Consider the following 23465-nt stretch of genomic DNA (forward strand, 5'->3'; position numbering starts at 1 on the left):
AAGGAGCCAGTTATTAATATAACCTCTGCCCATACTGAGTCAGAGGAACTATCTGTTTCAATGTCGCTTGTGAGATGGAACACACATTACATTATTTTTCCTTAAGTTGTACTTCTTGTTTTCGTTGTAGTGCAGATCATTACAATTACGGATTTTCCCTCCAAAACCTAGGATGCTTTCTCTGTGACCCTGTAAATAGCAGAGCTAAACAATGTAGAACAACAACGTACGTTGCAAGCATAGCACTCTGTATTACTTCATTTCCTTTTCTAACGTTTTAAAATTGTACGTCGACTTTAGATGACATGTCAATCATAGGTGTTCTTATCTCTATTTAGAGAACGTATTTTCAGTCATGTTTAGAACATGTCCCGCTACACTTCATTAACTAATGTTTCGCAGCAAGGGATATCGCATTTTAGAGAGTAAATTTATATGCAGTATGTCGTTCTTCTTTTCAAACATTCACATAGCCATTACTTCTTTCCTTATTGTCTTTTGACCATGCAGTTGTAGTAATTAAAGTAGGCACAAATACAGTGACCAAAACGAAATGACTAGCGTATATTCGCATTCTCTTTACATCGCTCCTTTCTTGTTGCTCCAATGGCGATGGACTGTTTCTAACGCTATCAGCGTGAAAGGAAGCTACCGTACAGACAGATGGATCTATATTTATACTTGGCAGAACTAATTGCATACTGACATAATCGTCGGTATTGGTTTTGTTTCCCAAAAGTTATAAATATTTCGATTTAGGAAAAGAAGCTCTGTATTTGGCCAAGATGTCGAACAAGAAGGTCCCTTACGTACTGGTTGCATCGAGTAAGAGGTGGAGACAGCGGTTTGAAAGCGGACAGAAGTAGTCGCTACCTGGCGAGGAGGCAAGTGTGGCAAATGTCCGGCGTGGCAAATGTCCAGCGTGGCAAATGTCCGGCATTCTGCCTTGCAACGTCTTGGTGTGAGTAATGTGCGGTCGGGCCCACTTAAAATGCGACGTCTGCAATCCATTACAGATATTCGAATATTTGTTCCTACTCTCCATTTTCATTTTCATTCACAAATTCAGGAATAGCGGATTTTTCAATCAAAAAATCGTTCCATACATGACCCTTCACTTAACCAACGTACTATGCAGTAATACATAAAGTCTCCATCAAAAACTGTTGCAACTGATACTGAAATAAAACGCGCGACTTCATAAAATTTACTATTGTTTGTGTGAGATCCACAACGACTTCCTGCTACGTTAAATTACGTCCTGCTGATCACGTCTTCTTTGGACACTCTAGCAAACTTTTTCATTTTGGCCTCCATTACTTGCCTTTCAGGCGTCGCATTTTCTAAAACTGTGATGATAATGTAATTTGCATAGCTAATTTGAGTTACTCATTGATTATACGACTGTATATCGTATAATACATTTGGAGAATTCTTCCCATTCATTTTAGTGACTTGTGGCGCTTGATCACTAGACTGCCTTTTTTTGTGCAAGCAGCTACTGGACCTGTGAACTTCTTTTATACCACGACAAACAGCGGACAGTAAACAGTGCTGACAGCACGAATCTGTCAACTGAAGAATCTCGTCCCGACCGAAAAATGCGACACCGAAATGATAAATGAGAGGTCGCGCTTACCGGGTAGTTCCGAGAAGTGTCAAGCAAACCGGGACAGGCCAAGCTCGGCACGTACGCGGTCTGTACATCGTGCTCGAGTGCTGTTTGACACACCATGGTCGACCCTACCCTAGATACCTCTTATGTCACGCTTGTTCCTGTGGACTGGAAACGGTGGAGCCGTTAAGTTCCTAGTGAATATGAGGATATATCAAATGTTTGGCTGGAAATAACACTGTTTATGTAACAAGTAGAGACACTTTTGTAGTAATTTTATTTAGCAGTAGAACTTGTCTGGGTGGTAATTCACAACGCATATTTCAAGTTGTGTCCTCGATCTTTTATGTATGCTTGACATGGTTTCACAAAGATCTGTCGAACACGTTGTTCATTCAGCGTAATTTATATAAGCACATTTCAACATGTTTTGAAATTTTGTACATGGCTGGAGCAGTAACTGTAGAATGAAATCTTCTTGTAGAAATAGTAAACTACCGATCAATTGCAAATTGGAAATTTGGTGGCCAGGTGACACAGACTGAGACGGTTTGCCAACCGAGAGCTATTGCAGGACGATTTGATCACGGATCCAGTTATATGGCTCCTCCCGTGTATAGTGATTTTACGACTATGACGATTGGGGCCTGAAGATGGCATCAATGTAATGCCGAAACTGGTAGCACATAGAAGTTCATAATATAAGATAAATTTCTGCAATACACACGGCTGTTAGTAAATTATTGCATCAAGAAAGTCTAGGCAGGGTGGTCACGGAATAATTGGGCTCATATCTGCCCAGACAGCGCAGTATAGGAGAGAACAGCGGAGGTAGATGTGGATCCGTTGTGAAAGGCTAAAGCGCAGTATTGGACGTGCCACGTACAGATGAAGATTCCGTATAAACGTCCGTCCATTTTGCAGAGATCGTAAGCTACAGCTGGCGAGTCTGTAAACGATCGTCCTAACGGCCAATAATTCCACAAATACATACGTTCAAGCTAATAGTTTCTCACTAGAATACCAAAGAAGAAACAGAAGCATAAAAAGATGATCAACCGAAGCGAAGCAAGGAGTAAATCTCATAAAACCAAAAATGTGCGAACAGCGTCACTGACTACTGTACCAACAACGCAAAATGGGGAACATGTGACACATGGAAATTATCCGCCAGCCTCCTGAGAATCTGACGTTCAAAATTATATTAATATAAAATTTTCCTCTCTTCCTGAGAGTCTTCCCCGAAGTAGTGAAGCCTTGGGAAGTGTCAGAGCTATGCTTCCGTCCTACTTTTTTGTTCCTTTATTACTGATTGAAATAGCTATCGGTTCCTGGAACTCTTTACATCACACTTTCTAATTAAATTTTTGCCTTCGCTTCTTCCTCTTCCGATATAAATTTAATGGCCCTGCATATAATCACAAATGCCTGTCAACAACTCTCTCTGCATCTACAATGCTCGATGACTGTCGTGACATGCTTTGTAGTGAAGGGACAGTAATGGGAACACTCTTAGTGCACAGTTCAAAGGCGACTGTCAACTTACAGTCGCCTCTTCAGCTCGTCAGCCCTCATTCGTACGTAAATTGAATGGCATAAATCGAAATCGGCTGAGTGGATTGGAATCACAACGTGGCTCTGCCCCGGTGACATTTAACGCACAGAGGCGGCCAGTATTTGTTATTTGTACGTAGTCGTGACGTGCGGTGCGCCGTCAGGCCGTGAGGCCGCTGTCGTCAGTCGCAGCTACCATCAGCTTGGTCCCTCTGCGTCCCAGCTCCATGGTCAGGAAAAAACAACAGTATCACAACTTGAGTCCGCCTTGATACAAAACACCTTGTCATTTGTTTACTTATTTATTTCCCAAACTAATTTCGGCGACAAATATCACCATCATCAGTGTTTCTTTTTTTTTAAAAATCTGAAACATGCAAAAAATAGCACGGTTATGCAAACACAGTAACACATTATTACATTTCTACTGTTAGTTTTTTGAAATATAGTTTTCCAAGGATACTTTCATACTACCTTATTTATTGCATGTTATGGCATGTTTTTACGAATTATTCTCGCTGTTTGCGGAATATTTACTGTGCTTCTTTCTGTTTGCCGTTTTTTCTCAGCGTACATCATGTCACCTGCAACTGTGTGAGCGGCTGTTACTAAACAAATACTAAAAGGTGATCTTGTATGTCAGCAATATACCATACACTTGGGGTGCGTACTGTTGTGCAATCCTGTTTTGGTGTGTACTGAGGTGTTACTTAATTCTTCGTGTACTCACGTTCGTTGGACGGCATGTAGCTGATTGTGTACACAGAAAATAAAACTTTCGCATTTTGTTTATGGTCAAGAACATTACGCCATCTTGCTGTTAGCGTCGCGTGAGGTGTATCGCATGTTGCGAGAAGGCTATGAAAACTGTAGCGGGAATTACGACGACTTCTGTTCCTTATTTAAGTCTCCGTGTGTGAGGGGGAAGTGGTTCTTTTTCGTGTGTGTATTTTCTGTTCTGTGTCCTTGTCAGTACTCTCAGAGCGAAAAAGAATGTGTTGCTGCAAAGTGTTGTGTTTTCTCTCATTAAATTTTTCCTCTCCACTACACCCATTTGTATGTAGTTTCTTAATTTGTTTCTTAAATTGATCACCAATAAATCCCTTAGGCTTTCCTTGAACTGGGTTTCATCTGTTGTTAAGCTTTTTATGGCTGCTGAAAAGTTATTGAAAATGTGTGTTCCTAATTATTGCACACCTTTTTGTACAAAAGTAAGTGACTTTAAATCCTTGTGAAGATTATTCTTATTTCTAGGATTGATTCCATGAACTGAGCTGTTGGTTTGAAAAAGTGATATATTTTTAATGACAATTTCACTGAGGAATAAATATGTTGGGGAGCAGTAGTTAGTATAACTAGTTGCCCAAACAGGACTCTGTAGGATGTTCTTAAGTTCACACTACATATAACTCTTATTGCAAGTTTCTATGCCCGGAAAACTTTAGCTTGGCATGATGAATTACCCCAAAAAATAATCCCATATGACATTATGGAGTGAAAGTAAGCGTACTATGCCTGATTTTTTACTTTTATATCCTATATGTCTAACAGAATTCGCATTGCAAATAGAGATTTGTTTAGATGCTTCAGCAGTTCTGTGGTGTGCTCCTCCCAGTTGAATTTATTATCAAGCTGTAATTCCAAGAATTTAACACTATCCACTTCTTCTATCTGCTTGTAATAATATGTTAGGCGTATACTCGTGGGACATGCCTTACAATTTCTGAACTGCATGTAGTGTATTTTATTCAAAGTTTAGTGACCAGGAATTGGGTAGGAACCTGTGATTAATATCCACAAATATTTTACTAGCCGATCTTTCTAAGACTACGACTGGTTACACAGATAGCTTAATATGTTACTTAACTCAATCACATTCTTTAACTTTGTTGATATTTCATCATACCCACCAGATGTGTTTGCTTTTAAAGATTTTATGATGGACGTTACTTCTGTTAGGTTAGCGAGGATCAAATTCACATTATGGAAGTTACTTGAAATGTCTGGTCTGAGGTCTCCCATGGCAGCATCTACAGAACCTGATAACCCCATTTTTTCAGTAACAGTTACAAAATGTTTGTTAAAAAGTTCTGCAACACTATACACATGTGTCACCAATGTTTAATTAATCTTAATATTATTTTCCCCTCTTCATGTCTGGTTCTCCTCCTTCACTATATCCCATATTGTCTTTATTTTGTTATCTAATATGTCTGTCTTTACCTTGTAATATATTTGCTCTGATGTCCGTATTACAGTATTTAATATTTTGCAGTATTTCTTATAATGTGCTATAGAATAACATCAGAGCTGCTTTCTTTTTGTTTTACAAGATACCTCTATACCTTGAGCAATCCATGGCTTCGTTGTAGGCTTTGCTCTAACCTTGGTTAGTTTTGGGTAAAAACAGTGTTGAAATAAGGTGAGCACTTTATTAACAAAAGCGTAATATTTTTTATTAAGGCCATGAGCACTGTAAACATTACGCCAGTGGGCTAGTGAGGGTGTATGAGGAGTGTCCTACAATAATCAATTTTTGGTTTATTGATTACCCTCTTGAGTTCAGATTTAATAGATTTTCGTTCCTGTTCAATATTCACATTTAACAGAGAGAACTTCATGCCATGAGAGGCTGTTGACTATTGGTTCTGTAACATAATTTTGTTCATTGGACTTTTCTCTAAAGATATTATCAATGGCTGTTTGTGAGCTATTCACTATCCTAGTTGGGAACTTTACAGTGAGAATTATGTTGAATGATAGTCTTACTAACTCAAATAAGTACCATTATTTCTTTGTTTTTGCTTGGTAAACGGGCCAGTACAGCTTCAAGGTGGTTTATGAACAGATTAAAGTTACCTGCAGGTGCTCAATATATTCTTAATTTACGAAGGATTTTTTATGAAATTCTACTTATGTTGCACCTGTTTCCATGTGCCGTAATAGGCAAAATTTATGAATGTCTATGTTCTTGAATTTATGACAGTTCCTGATGACTGTGGCAATTCCTCTTTTCTCCATTTCTGCTCTACAAAAGTGAGATGTTAACACTTAAAAGTTCTATACCAGTGGTCACATGATTTTCAGAGAGGCAGATTATGTCATCTGGGTTTGAGGACTCTAATTCATCTATGCATGTAATTAATTCATTAAGTTTACTCATCAGTCCTCGAATATTTTGATGCAATAAATATAGCTGACATTTCACATTGACTGAGTTAAAATTATGCAGAGCTGAAACTTCTGCTGATTGCTGAAAATTCTTGTCCAACAGCTGTTTATGCAGTTGTAATAGGCTACAATTATGTTTTTTGGTTTCTTTCTCTCTTAAAACTTGGTTTCTTTCTATCCTCCCTACTCTAAAAAAGGGTCTTTTCTGAACTCTACAACCACTGGTATTTTATCACTCAAGACAGTGCCTCCCACCTTTAACTTTCCTGCTATTTTCCCAGCCAGTTTACCCTTCCCTTTCCTTAGTTTCCTTTAATATTCGTCTATGGTCGCAAACTTTTTGTTAACATATTACCAGTTTCGATCTATAATGACCATCATCAGATTACCGGTTTCGGTCTATAATGACCATCATCAAATCAGATGATGGTCATCACAGACTCAAACCGGTAATCTGTTGTGAACATACAAGTAAATTAAAGGAAACGTATTGTACATACAGGTTATTGTTGAGGTGAAGGCCACGCCTAATATAATCCCACCTATTGAGATAATCAACAGGAACCACACCAGTGTGTGACCGTGCACCTGAAAGAAGGAGCTGTTCCAAATCCAGAATAACTCTCCTGACAGAAGAGTTCAAATGAGGTCGGTCAGGGCGCCCAATAACAGATACAAACTCAACACTAGCATGGCTCGATGCTGATGCAATCTTTGCCAGATCACACTCTATACTGTACCTAGGATCTCTATCAATACTATTAGCTGGCCCACCCACTATAACCATGGTATCTTCCAAAGTGAAATCTTTGCTAAGTGATCCCATATCCTCTGCCACATGCTCCAGACGAGCATTGCGTTTAAAAAAAAAAAATTGATGACCTGATCCTAGTTCATCCCAAAAGTTGGCCAACACCTCTTCCATGGGAACTACTTAACAACAACACTTTCTTTCTCTTCACTGATTTGCCTACATTCTTACTTTTCAATTTGCTGCTGAAAGTTTGTTGTGTCCTGTCTACACCTGCTTGAGGCTCACCAGCTTCTAACTGAAGCAACAGGTGAAATCTATTTTCCACATTCACCACAAAGCCCTCAGTCAAAGTTCGGGGCGTGTTCCTTCTGTTGCCTGTTCCCACTTCCCACCTCTCTTTACCCTTCTGCCTCCTTAACCTGTCAAGATCTCCCCTGGCCTTGTCTCACTCTGCCTGAAGGGCGGCAATTTTCCCCTTTTGTTCTAGCATCTTCCTATCGCTACCACATATCCTACAAAACCACGATGACTCTCATTTACTTCCCCTACTCCTACGCCACTACACTCACCCACATGGAAAAAACTACAGCACCCATCACACCAAAGCCCCGACCTAACGATTCTACAGCACGTCAAGCACTTTTCACTTATGATTAACACGAAAGTATGATTCCACAAATTTGGCCTATACGCAACTGTATGTAGACAAACAACAGAGCAAAGTTTCTGGAACAACAAGTTAAACTTTACGCTACTTTCCGGAAATGTGAGTTAAATAATGAAGGGGTAAGCTACAGTTAAATTTCTGAAGAGAGCAAAGATCAATTAAATGAAATTCTGTAGATCTACTGCAGCGAAACGAAAACAGAAAATACGACTATAACCAGACTTTATGATCTTTTAGCGTTTTCTGCTATATTATTTTCTGCTATATGAAACCTTTAAAGGTACGCTTAAAAAGCACACTAATACACCTATTTACAACGTAATCAGTAGTAAACTAAATGTTATTATAATATAAAGTGACTTCTCTTTACGAGAACACAAAAACTCACACTAGTCGCCTGGGTACAGGGCTGCCAACCTCATTTGGATGTTTCTGCTTGTTTGTTCTATGTGTTGGGCCTGACAGGAGTTGCATGTGAGTTGATATGTTCCTGCGTTTCTGAATTTGTCTGAGGTTTTTCTTACTGGTCTGAGCCTTCTCTGAACTGTGTTGTTTGTTCTGAATGTTATTGGGGTCACTGCTTCCTCAAGATGTTTCCAATTCTACATGATATTTTATTATTTTATGTTAGTGTGTAACTTCTGGCTCTTTCTCCTTACATGGTATGGTCTGGTGTGTTGTCCGTGTGTACTTCCTCTGGGTTTTGAGATCATTTTGTTGTACTCTTGAGTGGCTGGCCACTATTTTTATGTTTTATTTTTACCTTGTTGTTGCGTTTGTTTATGATGCCAGTTTTGTAGTCGTTTTCAACAGCAATTTGTTCGACTACATTTAGTGCCTGTGTGTACTTTTCTGGGTTAAGACTTTTTTTTTAATCCTGTGGAGCATGTGTGTGAAACTGGCATATTTATGCACTGTCAGGTGGTTTGATGAGCTGTGGATAACACTGCTTTACATGTGGGCTTTCCGTAGATGAAAAATTCATGTTGGTGGTTATTTCTTGTCATTGTAAGATCGAAGAAATTTAGTTTCTCGCTTTTTTTTCTATTTCCATTGTGCAATGGATTTATGGGTGTACTGCGTTGACGTTACTGTGTACCTCTTCTATCCTGATATGTGTTTCATCCACGAGACAGGTTACGTCATCCACATATCGCTACCGGTAGGTTATTCTCTTTGTCCGCCTTTGAAATGAGAGATTTCTGTTGTTTTAGTTTTCTGTGTATACTGTTTATAGCTTTCTCATCAGATGTCTTTTTATTTGTCTTTATGGGCACCTAGAATTAGCGAACCAAATCTCCAGCTCCTCACTACCGTATGACATAATGGAAAGAATAAATCACCATTCACAGTCAATAATGGAAATGACAGAAACAGGGGCATAAATTAAATAAACTCATGAACAAAAGCTGATCTAATAAGAGAGACACACATGCAACACACATTCCATGAACGCTTCATTAGTTTTACTGACATAAAACTCACAAAAGAAGAACAGAAGCTGCTCGAGGAAGGCCCCGAATACAATTTCGACACCCATGTAACACATAAGACCACAGAAAATATCATTTCTGAGACTGAATACATCATAGGACAAAATGGAAAAACTAACACACCACACTTCAGTCCAGGCCCAACAAGAGAACTAGTGAGAGAGGAAATGAAACAAATCATCAGAAAGAACAAACTGTCCGTAAACATGCTCCACAGGATGAACATAACATTTCTTAAACTAGAAAACTACCACACAGGAACTAACTGTAATCGAACAAACGACATACTGGGATTTATTATTTAAGAAGTGTTCGAATCACTCGCATATGCGTGAACTTATTCCATATGCTCGTACTTTCGTTAACAGCGTGCAGTGGGGCACCGTGTCAAATGCTTTCGAGAAATATAGAAATATGAAAACTACTGTTGCCCTTCGCCCATAGTGCGCAGTATATCATGTGAGAAAAGGGCAACCTGAGTTTTGCAAGTGCGATGCTTTCTAATAGCATGCTGACTCGTGGACATGTCCTTCTCGAGGAAGTTTATTCTATTCGAACTGAGAATAAGTTCAAAGACTCTACAGCAAACGGAAGTTAGGGATGTTGGTCTACGATTCTGAAGGTCCGTTCTCTTACCCTTCTTATAAACTGGAGTCACTTGAGCTTTTTTTCCAGTCGCTTGGGACTTTGTGCTTGGCGAGAAATTCACGATAAATGCAAGTTAGGTTAGGGGCCTATGCTGTAGAGTACTCTTAGTAAAATCGAACTGGGATCCCATCCGGAGCCAGTGGTTTATTTGCTTTCAAATCTTTCAATTGTTTCTCTATGCCAGGTAAGCTTATTACTATGTGGTCCATACGGAAGAGTGTCCGATGGTCAAATGACGGTATGTCTGTACGATTCTCCTGTGTGAACGATTTCTTGAAAATGAAATTTAAGCTTTCGGCTTTGGGATTGCTATCTTCAACTGCCACACCAGACTGGTCAATAAGGGACTGAATGGACATTTCGGGGACAAAAATACATATGTGTTTCACAGTATATCATTATTAATAGTAATAGTTAAAAAAAATGAGTTAAGAATTAACTAAAAGGTACTCAGATGAAAAAACAGTAGTTGACAAAGTTAATAAAATGAGTTGAAAGGGTTTTAGATTCTATGGCTCATGCCAGCATTCAGATGATACATGTGGCGAATGTTGACAGAACCCATAGAGATTGAGATCTTCTTTATTCTGTAGTCTATGGCATGGAAGTCGTGGACGACATTCAATGGATGAGTGATGTACTGCGTTGTGGTACGTCTGTATGCTGCTACAATATTCGTGACAGACGACGGGAGCTCCCGTTGCAAGGGGCCTTAATTAAAGTCGAAGTCTCGTAACCGGTTGGCCCTGACTATTATTAGCACACAATCTGACTGCATAAAATAAAAATAATGAATGACAAGGAATTTCCATTAACACTATTGATTAATTAGATCCCCTGCAACTATAAAAGCTACCAAACAACAATGCACAAGTGTAACTGTTCTGTGTGTGGTAGTGTGACTCAACATACATGTATCTGGCTCGGTTCTTCCTCAATACGACAAAATATTTTAAACACCATTTAGAATGAACTAATTGAAAAACCAGAAATACCATAATTGCACATAGAAACCAGAATTACAAGTCCAATAAATGAACACGAGCCAGATGCCTTGTTGACTGTACCTGTGAGCAAGAGGCATTGTCAATAAAGAAAACTGTAATATCTTTTTACCTCATTATATATTGACGAAAATTTTCCATTACACCAGCATCATCAATCAAAAGCCCATCTCCTTTCTCAAATACACTCTGACAATTGCAACTTCTTCCATCTATACATTACACCAACCGAACAGCATCTACTCTCTCGCCCAACAGAACAACAACTGCCCTCGACATCCTCTGAACTACTACTTCACCAGTGGAGGCGGCGGAATAATAATCTTTGGCGCAATCTCTGGCACTGTGACTCAGTGTAGCCACCTTTCATATGCCCCTCCTCCACAGGCTAGAATTTGGTGGTATTTTTGCCAGCATTGGTGGTGAAAATACCACCAAATTCGTCCAAAAAACACAGACAAAAATAAAAGACGATATTAATAAGTAAATATCACATAACTAAATAAATTCTGGCTTTGCACTGACCCTTGAATAACCCAATATATAAAAATACAGTAAGAAATACAAATGCTTGCATGCATGTGATTTTACATAGTAGTTTACGCAAGTATCATTTCTCAGAGTAGTTAAACAGTTCAATCAATGGCACCAGCAATGACGAATAGGTGCAGATAAGAGTCTCATAACATTTCATAAACAGTAAATACACAATAAATCAGTTTACACAAATATTTCAGTAGTTGAATGAACAAGTAGCACTCCTCAGAGTATTTGAACAGCTCCAACAGTGGCACCCAGCAATGGCGAGTAGGTGCAGACAGCAACAAGTGACATCTCATCAGTGGTTGAGCATTTCCAACAGTGGCACCCAGCAGTGTTGAACAGGTGCAGACAGCAACAAGTGATATCATTTCAGCAACAGCAGTTCCAACAGTGGCACCCAGTAATGGCGAGCAGGTGCAGGCAGGAATGAGTGTCATCACACGAAGAGTAGCAGTTCCAACAGTGGCACCCAGCAATGGCGAGCAGGTGCAGACACCAACAAGTGACATCTCATCAGTGGTGGAGCAGTTCCAACTGTGGCACCCAGCAATGTTGAACAGGTGCAGGTAACAGTCCATAATATTCACCAGCAATAATTAAACAGTTCACCAGAGTTCGTCAGCAGAAATTAAACATGTCCAAGTGGCACCCATCAATGATAATAGGTGTCAGTACGAACAACAGTTTGAATGCACACACAATTGCTTTTACAAAATTATTATCAATGCTCTGACACTAAACATACAAATTATAATAAACACACAAATGATATCAGATAATTGCCATATTAACTATTACAAATACACAAATATCAGTAAACCTATAGTATTTATGGGTGTGAGTGCAAGCCACAACAAATAAGTAAAATAATATTTAGGAGGTATCGGTCGCAGGCTCGAATCCTGCCTCGGGCATGGATGTGTGTGATGTCCTTAGGTTAGTTAGGCTTAATTAGTTCTAAGTTCTAGGCGACTGATGACCTCAGAAGTTAAGTCACATAGTGCTCAAAGCCATTTAGGAGGCAGGTCGGTACCAATTATTTGGGATTAGGAAAGGAAAACACACAAAACACACTCACTCATCTTTCATCCACATGTTAAGTACTATTGTGTAATTGAATAGTGTTAACTGTGTAAATGCAATTCTGTCAAAATTAGATGTTCAGCATGTATATCAAATAGTAGTGGCAACAGTGTATAATAGTCAATAATAGTTAGTCAACGTCATAGTTATCATGTGAAGACCAGTGTTTGCCAAGCCGAATCAAAATGTACGGTTGCTGAACAACTGTCAGTTCGCCAAGATACGTAAATACTTCCTCCCCCCCCCCCCCCAAAAAAGTATAACTGCTTATTGATTTAACGATGTGTGTGTAGACAATCCTCCATCCACTGGAGTGTTCTAGTCTGCCATCTTCATCCTTCTTGTTCTATATAAACTAACAAAAGAAATATGCTCCTCACTTACCTTATCTCTTATCCACCAAAACTCCAATAATCATCAGCTTCACATAATCTCAATACTTCAGCAATACCTCTTCAATATGTTGATACATATAAACCTTATCATCAATATCATTTCACTTCCATAACAACTCCTTCCTCTAGTCAGTCTCCTCGAACAAGTACAGATAAAATCCTAGTGCAAACTTCAATTCATCATCCCATACAATCCGAAGACACAGTATCCACACACAACCTCTGTGTAATCCACCTGAGCCAAATCTTCTACTCATTATGAATGATAAAATACATTTTTGTTACCTTGTCCATTATAAAATTTAAGAAATGCCTTCATGACCTCTAACAGCCTTCAGTTTGAATAACTTTCAGTAAGTAGGTGCGAGTACACAGTATTAATGATCACATAGGAATTTGAATGAATAAATCGTAATATTTCGCAGTGTGTACACCACTTCAAGAATCATGGCCAACAGAAGCAAACATTTGGAGTATTTCTTTGTGTCAACTGTCACTTGCTATTTCAATTGCTCACGAAGAATGCAGTGTAATAACTGTCAATGATCTAAAGCTAGTGTTGGTATTTCATGTCGTCAGCTTCCTTTCTATTATAATGAATTTATACAGTTCCATAAAACCTCCAGTGCATGTGAATTCAATGATGTTTCTTGTACCCATGTAGTTCGTAGAATTATAGCAGTTCATTTTCTTGTCTTAAAATGTAAAGCCCTGAGCGTAAGCAAAACATGCAATAGCGAGTAAATATACCAGTAGAGAATAGAATGTCAACAAGTGGATGCAGCACAATCCCTACAACGAGGCTCTGCCAAGCGAACAATCTATAATTAATACCATAGTGTAAGCTAAACTCTATGTTCGTACACAGTATATACGTATTTCTCTATACTAAATTAAAGAGTAGTTATGGCAACAAAACAGAAATGTGTAAACATGCAATCCATTAGCAAAGCAGCAAGTATATACCGTACATAATAAATAGGTCATTAGCATCACATCAGCATAAGCAAATAAATGTTCATATGTAATCTCAATAAGTAAACATGATGACGCAAGCAGATAAATCACAAAGTATGACTTATATACGTAGCCATATCAGCACAACTAATCAGGTGACAAATATGATTTAAATAAATAGGCACAGCAGGCGCGTGGACTGACTGTCGCTTTGTGTATGTACTGCCGCTAAAACATGGCGCGGTATCCCTGTTTCTCTGCGTGTTTACGTGTAACTGTTAATTTCTCAAAAGTATGTCATTCCACAAAAATTTTTACGTTCGATTTATGGTGTATTCCTTTAGAGGGCCGTGATTTAAGAGTTTCTACTTCAACAGTGTTATCATGAATAATTTTGCGAACTCTATTGGGACCATTATAAAACAGAAAAAATTTGCGGTAGAAGCCTTTTCCTTTGTGAGACAAGCGATGAGACTTAATTAACACCTTTTGACAAACTGGCAAATATTTTAAACGACCAGGACGTTTAGCTGATTTCTCTCTTCTAGCAGCCGCAGATGCAATATTTTGTAGAGCGAGGTTGACAACTTCAGAATGCCGCAGTTTCCGTGTAGGCGGGAAAGGAACGATTTCAGAAATACGATTTGTCGGTGCTTTATTTTTTAATATCAAAATAGGCGGTAAAAAAGTTGAATCATTAGGGAGTCCATTCAGAAAGTTTTGAAAAATATGAAGATACTGATCCCACGGTCTGTGATTATGATGACAATAAAGAAGATACAATTTGTTGATTTCCTTCATCTACCTCTCTCACGCGTTAGATTGAGGGTGAAAAAGTGAAATGAAAATTGGTTTAATTTTACGACGTCGTAGAGTATGAAGCCAAATTTTAGAGCGAAACTGTGATCCATTATCTGTTATAACTTTATCAACATGACCCACTTCTTTAAGAAAATGTTTGACGAAAGCATTAGATACTGAACGAGCTGTTGCTCTGCGTAAAGATGTAAAACACACATATTTTGATGTCAATCCCACTACTTCCAAAACGTACGTAAAACCATTAGTAGAACGAACCACTGGACCGAACAAATCGATTGCAGCCATCTGCTTTAATCTCGCTGGAATGATAGGAAACAACGGTGCTCTGTGAGAAATAGTTGGCGGCTTAGCCTTTTGACATAATTTGCATTTAGCAAGAACAAATCGAATACGTTTTTCCATATTACTGAAGTAGCAATTTTCTCGTAATTTATGAAAGCATTTTCTGGGACCAAAGTGTGCATAACTGAAATGTGTATACCAAATCTATCTATTAACCCACTCATCAGGAATGCAAACTAACGAAATAAAGCTGTCAACCGATTTTCGTTTAAAAAGAATATTATTGCGAACTAAATAATATTGTAAAATAGCTACGCTTTCCTTTCTCCTCCACTTCTCCTAAATGTCCTTGTTTTGCTCCTTAGTGATGTCCTGGAGCGAACACGAAATGAAATTTTTAAACGCAACACCTTGAATATACATTAAACAATAATTGTTTTCTTTGCAGTCCTCCTCAGCATTTTGTTTCAAACCCATAGGTGCACGTGATAAAGCATCAGCAATAATATTAGAAGAACCCTGGATGTAAACAATACTAAAATCAAATTCCTGTAGATACAGTGCCCTTCGTGATAATCTTCCTCGTGTTAACTTGGTTGCCATAAGAAATTCCAGAGCTCGATGTTCGGTGTAGACCTTAGTATGTCTGCCATACAAAAATATGCGAAATTTTGTGAAAGGCCAAACAACAGCCAAAGCTTCTTCATAATCGAATAATTCTTTTCTGATTTAGAGAGAACACGACTTCCAAATGCAATAGTCTTCTGTACTACAACGCCGTTTTCTTTTATCTCTCGAAATAAGTGTGCACCTAGGCCTTGGTATGATGAGTCCATCGCAAAAAAAAAAAAAAAAAAAAAAAAAAAAATCTTTAAATAAATCTGGATGTGAAAGAAGTGGAGCAGCAACTAAAGTATCACGAAGTTGTTGAAATTCTAATTGAGCTTCCTCATCCCAACACCAATTAGAATTCTTTCCAGAAAGTTCACATAAACGAGGTGTGGCCAAATTGTCCGATCTAAGAAAGCATCTAAGAAAATTACAAATACCAAGGAAACTACGAACATCACGTTTAGTAGTAGGAACAGCATAATTACGAATAGCATCTAGTTTCTCTGGATCAGGAAGAATACCTTCTGTAGAAATAATATGACCAAGAAATTTCACCTGAGAACGACCAAATTCAGATTTTTCCAAGTTCACTGTAATGCCAACTCTTGCAAAAATATGTAATAATGAATCCAAAATTCTGTTATGCTCACTCCAAGAACGTTTAGCAATAAGAATATCTTCAACATTTGAAACAATATTTTTACGAAGATAAACAGGTAAAATTTCATTTAAACCACGAATGAATGCTGCTGAAGATACAGTAAGTCAAAGCGGTAATTTCCGAAATTGATAACAGTTACCAAAGGCTAAAACGGCAGTGTATTTTCTACAATCAGGGTGGAGTTCAATTTGCGAAAAACTTGCGTGCATATCAATTGTGGATAAAACTTTAATTCCATGGAAATGTGGAAGACGTTCATCAAAATTTTGTGGACGGTCAGCTTCAGGAATGAAGATATTATTTATCTGTCTGGAATCCAGAACCAAACGAAATGACCCATCCTTTTTAAGAACGACATGTAATGGGCTGGTACAAGGACTGACTGCTGTCTCAATAATGCCTTGATCTAACATGTATTGAAGTTCACTCTTAACCTTGGCTCTATAAGCCAAAGGAATAGCGTACGTTTTCCCCGAAATGGTGTGTGTTCTTTTACTTTAAATAAATATTGTAAGCCTTATATGGTTCCTGTGTGATGACTAAATACTGTAGCATGTGAAGTCAAAATTTTTGCAATTCTCTTGCAACATCATCTGTCACTTCAGCTTTGTTAACCTTTTCATTAATTAATTCTTCACTATTAAACATATCATTCATTGCGTCTCTGTCTCTATTATCGTTGTCATGAAGGAACACATTGTCATCATAATACTCAGCGAAAACATCATAAGTAAGAAACCTTAAACAATTTGTGTCTGATTCAGATTTCGTTACACACTCGAAAAATTTCAAACGTCTCGGCATTCCGGCAACTGTCAAGTTCACACTTCCTTCCTTAAAGTTTAAAATTGCCTTATACGTGTTAAGAAACTCCATACCTAATATAATTTGTGTACTGAGTAATGGAACAATAATAAAATTAGCAGAAAATTCATATCCTTGATAAACGAAATTTAAGTTGGTCTGTTATTTGACTTCCACACTTTTTCCAGAAGCAACTCCTCGAATTGAAGTTTTAGAAACAGGTAACATAGGACAAGCAATAGTTCTTACACATATACGAAAAACTTATTCACTAATAACATTCAATGGGCTCCCAGAATCTAAAACCGCAGTGAACTTATTCTTACTCACGCATACTTCAATAACATAATGTAAAAATGCGTCTACATTATTTTCCTTTTCGTCTAGCAAAATATCTCTCATGTCTTCCAAGCGTACGTAGTGTAAAGTCGTAGTGTCATTACTTTCTGAACCGTCTATATTGCTGCCAGAAGCCAAAGCTACAAGTCATTGTCGACTGTTTGCGTCACGTCTTTGATTATTCCCATCATTTCGCGGATCAGTTTCTACGATTTGCACTTGTCTCTCTGAATTTCTATCACGTGGAGAATGCCAATTCGGTCCCTCCTGTCTGTTAGATGTAAATTCTTGGTTGTGTCTGTTATTAAAATTTCTATTTTCCTGAGTGTCTGCATGACTAGTTCTTGTGTAATTTCGAATGTCACTTCTGAAATTATTGTTAGGTCTAGTATCCTGGTTATTTCTGTAGTAAAAATTTCTATTATTGTATGAATAGTTTGTCTTGATGATACCGATTACTGTTTCCGTATGACTGATCATTCCGGTAAGAATTTCTGTTATTATACAGGGCTATTACAAATGATTGAAGCGATTTCATAAATTCACTGTAGCTCCATTCATTGACATATGGTCACGACACACTACAGATACGTAGAAAAACTCATAAAGTTTTGTTCGGCTGAAGCCGCACTTCAGGTTTCTGCCGCCAGAGCGCTCGAGAGCGCAGTGAGACACAATGGCGACAAGAGCCGAGAAAGCGTATGTCGTGCTTGAAATGCACTCACATCAGTCAGTCATAACAGTGCAACGACACTTCAGGACGAAGTTCAACAAAGATCCACCAACTGCTAACTCCATTCGGCGATGGTATGCGCAGTTTAAAGCTTCTGGATGCCTCTGTAAGGGGAAATCAACGGGTCGGCCTGCAGTGAGCGAAGAAACGGTTGAACGCGTGCGGGCAAGTTTCACGCGTAGCCCGCGGAAGTCGACGAATAAAGCAAGCAGGGAGCTAAACGTACCATAGCCGACGGTTTGGAAAATCTTACGGAAAAGGCTAAAGCAGAAGCCTTACCGTTTACAATTGCTACAAGCCCTGACACCCGATGACAAAGTCAAACGCTTTGAATTTTCGGCGCGGTTGCAACAGCTCATGGAAGAGGATGCGTTCAGTGCGAAACTTGTTTTCAGCGATGAAGCAACATTTTTTCTTAATAGTGAAGTGAACAGACACAATGTGCGTATCTGGGCGGTAGAGAATCCTCACGCATTCGTACAGAAAATTCGCAATTCACCAAAAGTTAACGTGTTTTGTGCAATCTCACCGTTTAAAGTTTACGGCCCCTTTCTCTTCTGCGAAAAAAACGTTAAAGGACACGTGTATCTGGACATACTGGAAAATTGGCTCATGCCACAACTGGAGACCGACAGCGCCGACTTCATCTTTCAACAGGATGGAGCTTCACCGCACTTCCATCATGATGTTCGGCATTTCTTAAACAGGAGATTGGAAAACCGATGGATCGGTCGTGGTGGAGATCGTGATCGGCAATTCATGTTATGGCCTCCATGTTCTCCCGACTTAACCCCATGCGATTTCTTTCTGTGGGGTTATGTGAAAGATTCAGTGTTTAAACCTCCTTTACCAAGAAACGTGCCAGAACTGCGAGCTCGCATCAACGATGCTTTCGAACTCATTGATGGGGACATGCTGCGCCGAGTGTGGGAGGAACTTGATTATCGGCTTGATGTCTGCCGAATCACTAAAGGGGCACATATCGTACATTTGTGAATGCCTAAAAAAACTTTTTGAGTTTTTGTATGTGTGTGCAAAGTATTGTGAAAATATCTCAAATAATAAAGTTATTGTAGAGCTGTGAAGTCGCTACAATCATTTGTAATAACCCTGTACTTGTCTGTGTAATTTCTGTTAGAACGTCTGTTATTGTCATAAGGCTGGTATCTATTGTCCTGTCTGTTTCGTCTGCCATTTTCAAAATTACCGCTATAACGTCCGTTCCGATCATTATCCCTTTTCTCTGAAAATCTATTGTGATTACCTTTAATATGTGTTCATTAAATTTTACCTGATTTTCAACATGTTTATTTATATTCTGGTACTCTTCTGTTTCTGCAAATGGCAATGGAGCTGCATCATCTGAATTTCTGTCCCCATTGAAACTAAGACTTGTCAATTTATCTGAAATCTCCTCAACTCTTTCCGATAAGTCACCTATTTGTTCTTTCTGTTTATTTACGTCTTCCGTAAGTGTCGCGACTCGAGTTTCAGTATTGACACATTTAGTTGTTAACTGTTCCTATTATTGTGTTAGGTTATTTATTCTGTCATTTGGTACGGATTCCTCGATTCTTTCAAATATTTCTTCCTTATCGTGTGCACGTTGTAAATTTAGCTCCGAAAATTTTTATACTATCACGCGATCTCTTTCTTCCTGTTCTCTATCCTGTTCCTTTTGTCTAATTGCTATTGAAGTTAATCTATTATTGTGAGCATTGAAAATCGGTTGTACTTCTTCTCTCGTTTCTTTCTTTAATTCATCTTTCATGTTTTCAAAACATCTCCCTATTCGTGAGTCTAACCGCGTTGCCATTGTTCCCATCTCTGTTTTTAATTCAGATTCTAACCGTATTTTCATTGTTCCCATATCAGTTTTAATTGATCCTATTTGTGATCCCAAATTTAATATTGCAGTCATCAACTGCTCCATATTAACTGGTTTGAAATTCGTTTCGCCCCTAACATTTCCCGTAAAACTAACTTCCTTCGTCAAAGCCGTAAAGCTATCTGTGTTCGATACTATTCCAGAATCTTCTATCGTTAATCTCGTATTCTGAAAATTTTCCGATTGTGAAAAAATTTGAACTGGTTCCGGACTATTTTCCCGATATATTAAATTGTTTTCTACTCCATTATTCACCATACTGTTCTCCTGTGTTGGCTAGTTCGCCATGTTAACAATTTCGTTATTCTGACTATCCGTCATTCTTGCCTTTTTAATCGATCGCGAAATCATTTACAAAACATACAAAACTCGTCACTACACGAAAATTACGCACTATATAACACTTTATCACCAACGGCGCCATTCACACGAAATGCTGCCCGACAAACACGATTAACGAACAGTTAAAACCTTCACAATTGTACAAAAATGTCAAACCCGTATACATCAAAAATTCAATTCTGCAAAAATACCGTTAGAAGAATGACAAGACAACTACAAATGTTCAATTACAAAATCTATACGTGCAATATATACGACAATTACTAAACTACAAATTACTACAACAATACTACTATGTACTATTTTTACTATCAAAAGAATTCGAAGGGACGGTCCGTAGCAGCGGTCGCCACGTGCATGCGGGCTTAATTAAAAAGAAAAGTATCATATTAATGAATAAATCCAATAATTTTACTAGCTGTGTGACCGGTTAGGAGGTCTCGTAACCGGTTGGCCCTGACTATTATTAGCACACAATCTGACTGCATAAAATAAAAATAAAAAATGATAAGGAATTTCCATTAACACAATTGATTAATTAAGTCCCCTGCAACTATAAAAGCTACCAAACAACAAAGCACAAGTGTAACTGTTCTGTGTGTGGTAGTGTGACTCAACGTACATGTATCTGGCTCGGTTCTTTCTCAATACGACAAAATATTTTAAACACCATTTACAATGAACTAATTGAAAAAACAAGAAATACTGTAATTGCACATAGAAACCAGAATTACAAGTCTAATAAATGAACACGAGCCAGATGCCTTGTTGACTGTACCTGTGAGCAAGAGGCACTGTCAATAAGAAAACTGTAATACCTTTTTGCGTCATTATATATTGACGAAAATTTTCCATTACACCAGCATCATAAATCAAAAGCCCATCTTCTTTCTCAAATACACTCTGATAATTTCGACTTCTTCCATCTATACATTACACCAACCGAACAGCATCTACTCTCTCGCCCAACGGAACAACAGCTGCCCTCGACATCCTCTGAACTACACTACACCAATGGAGGCGGCGTAATAATAATCTTTGGCGCATTCAGTGTAGCCACCTTTCACTGTCTTCAACCGGTTACTATTTAAGGCAGTTGCCAGTGGCTTGTTTCCCTGAAGTGAGGAATTCATGACACATATTGACTCGGGAGTATCTGATAATCCTAATGAGCAACTATTGAACTGGAGTACGTCTTTTGTCGAACGCACGGTATGCCTGTGATGAAAAGAGCTAAATCTTGCCAACACTGTGCTCGATCTGGGAGGCAGTATCTAACGACGTTTCAGTCACGTGACTCGGCAAGGTATTCCATTCGCTGTGGCTAAAAGAGCGGGATTTCTCCTCCACAGCAGATACCTCTAACTATATTACCCACGGGTACAACAGCTGATGGGCCAGCTGGTTTTGATTTTTTTACTCCAGTTGCGCAGGCAGGCCATGGAGATGGTTGTTGTTATGTGTGTGGGTTTCATGGAAGGTCGTTGTTACCGTAGCCTAGAAGATTATTTGTCCTATCGAAGAGCTGGCAAATAATTTTCACTGATGGTTCAACTAAAGAAACAGCGTGTGGCTACTCATCATGTGACAGAACAGGTAGAACGGAATGTAAATCCGGCGAAGGACATTAGCAGCTGTAATTGCATGCAACTGACAGACGTAACACGTAGATATTTATTTAGTTTTTTTTCTGGCATGATTATAGCCTTCAGGCGCTCTCCTACATCTAAACAGACTTCCATAGTGGGTAAACAGTACAGTTTGTATGGTGCATGAGCAATACATAACTACAATAGCAATAACAATTACAGTAATAACAATAACAATGTGGATAGTAATTAATGTGTGTAATTTAAGAAGTGTCAGTCTTGCTAACATTAAACAGTCTTCTCACTGCTTCCTCTCGAATGTGATTAATCACATCTAACAAAAACATAATACAGCGGAACAGAAAGAATAAATGTGGAGAAGAAGGTAGCTAGTCAGAGGTAGATATAATAGCCCAAAATTAGTTTGATGAAAAGAAGAAAACAGAAATACAAAGTGACGAGAAAATCGTAGAGGGGGAACCTATACCGATGATAAAAGACAACGCTTTAATCTCCTCTTGAATGGACAGTGGCTTTGGGTAACACGCAGGTTACAGAATAAATTGTAGTCACATGCTTGAACTGGGAAGGAGTGAGGCACGGATGATATATCATTGATACAAAACGAGAAAAGCAACGGACCAAGGCCGTAACACTGAAGGACTTCAGAGAGTACATTTTCCATAATGATTTCTCTTAACCTCAGATTACTCGATTCCATCTGTTTTTGAGGATCTGCAGCCAAAGCAGCCGACGTATTGCACTGTGTTAAATATTCAGATATTTCATTTTGATAAGTAACATGTTATCGAAATCAACCGAATCGAGAGCCGGCCGCGGTGGTCTAGCGGTTCAGGCGCTGAGTCCCGAACCGCGCGACTGCTACGGTCGCAGGTTCAATCCTGCCTCGGGCATGGATGTGTGTGATGTCCTTAGGTTAGTTAGGTTTAAGTAGTTCTAAGTTCTAGGGGACTGATGACCAGAGATGTTAAGTCCCATAGTGCTCAGAGCCATTTGAACCAACCGAATCGAGAGCTTTGTTGAAATCAAACATTGTTATAATAGTGGATTTATGTCTGGCCATAGCGTGTCTGTTGTCGTCAGTCACTTTTATGTCGTTGCTGTAATGGTGTTTTCGGAAGCCTCACTGATATTTACCGTAGCTCTTATTAGTTTTGAGGTAATTCGTCAGCCATTGACGAACAGTATATTCCAAGGTCTTGGATACCGCGTCAGCATGTGCAACCAACAAAGTCGTGTGCAGAGGGGTCGAAATCAATTTGATTCCGTATCTTCGTAGCAGTAACAAACCCAGCGATGGTCAGACAACAACTGAAACTTGACTCTTCTCCATGTACACTACTGGCAATTAAAACTGCTACAGCACGAAGATGACGTGCAACAGACACGAAATTTAACCGACAGGAAGAAGATGCTGTGATATGCAAATGATTAGCTTTTCAGAGCATTCACACAAGGTTGGCGCCGGTGGCGACACCTACAACGTGC

The sequence above is a fragment of the Schistocerca americana genome, chromosome 2 (genome assembly GCF_021461395.2).
Source record: "Schistocerca americana isolate TAMUIC-IGC-003095 chromosome 2, iqSchAmer2.1, whole genome shotgun sequence".
NCBI classification, from domain to species: Eukaryota; Metazoa; Arthropoda; class Insecta; order Orthoptera; family Acrididae; genus Schistocerca; species Schistocerca americana.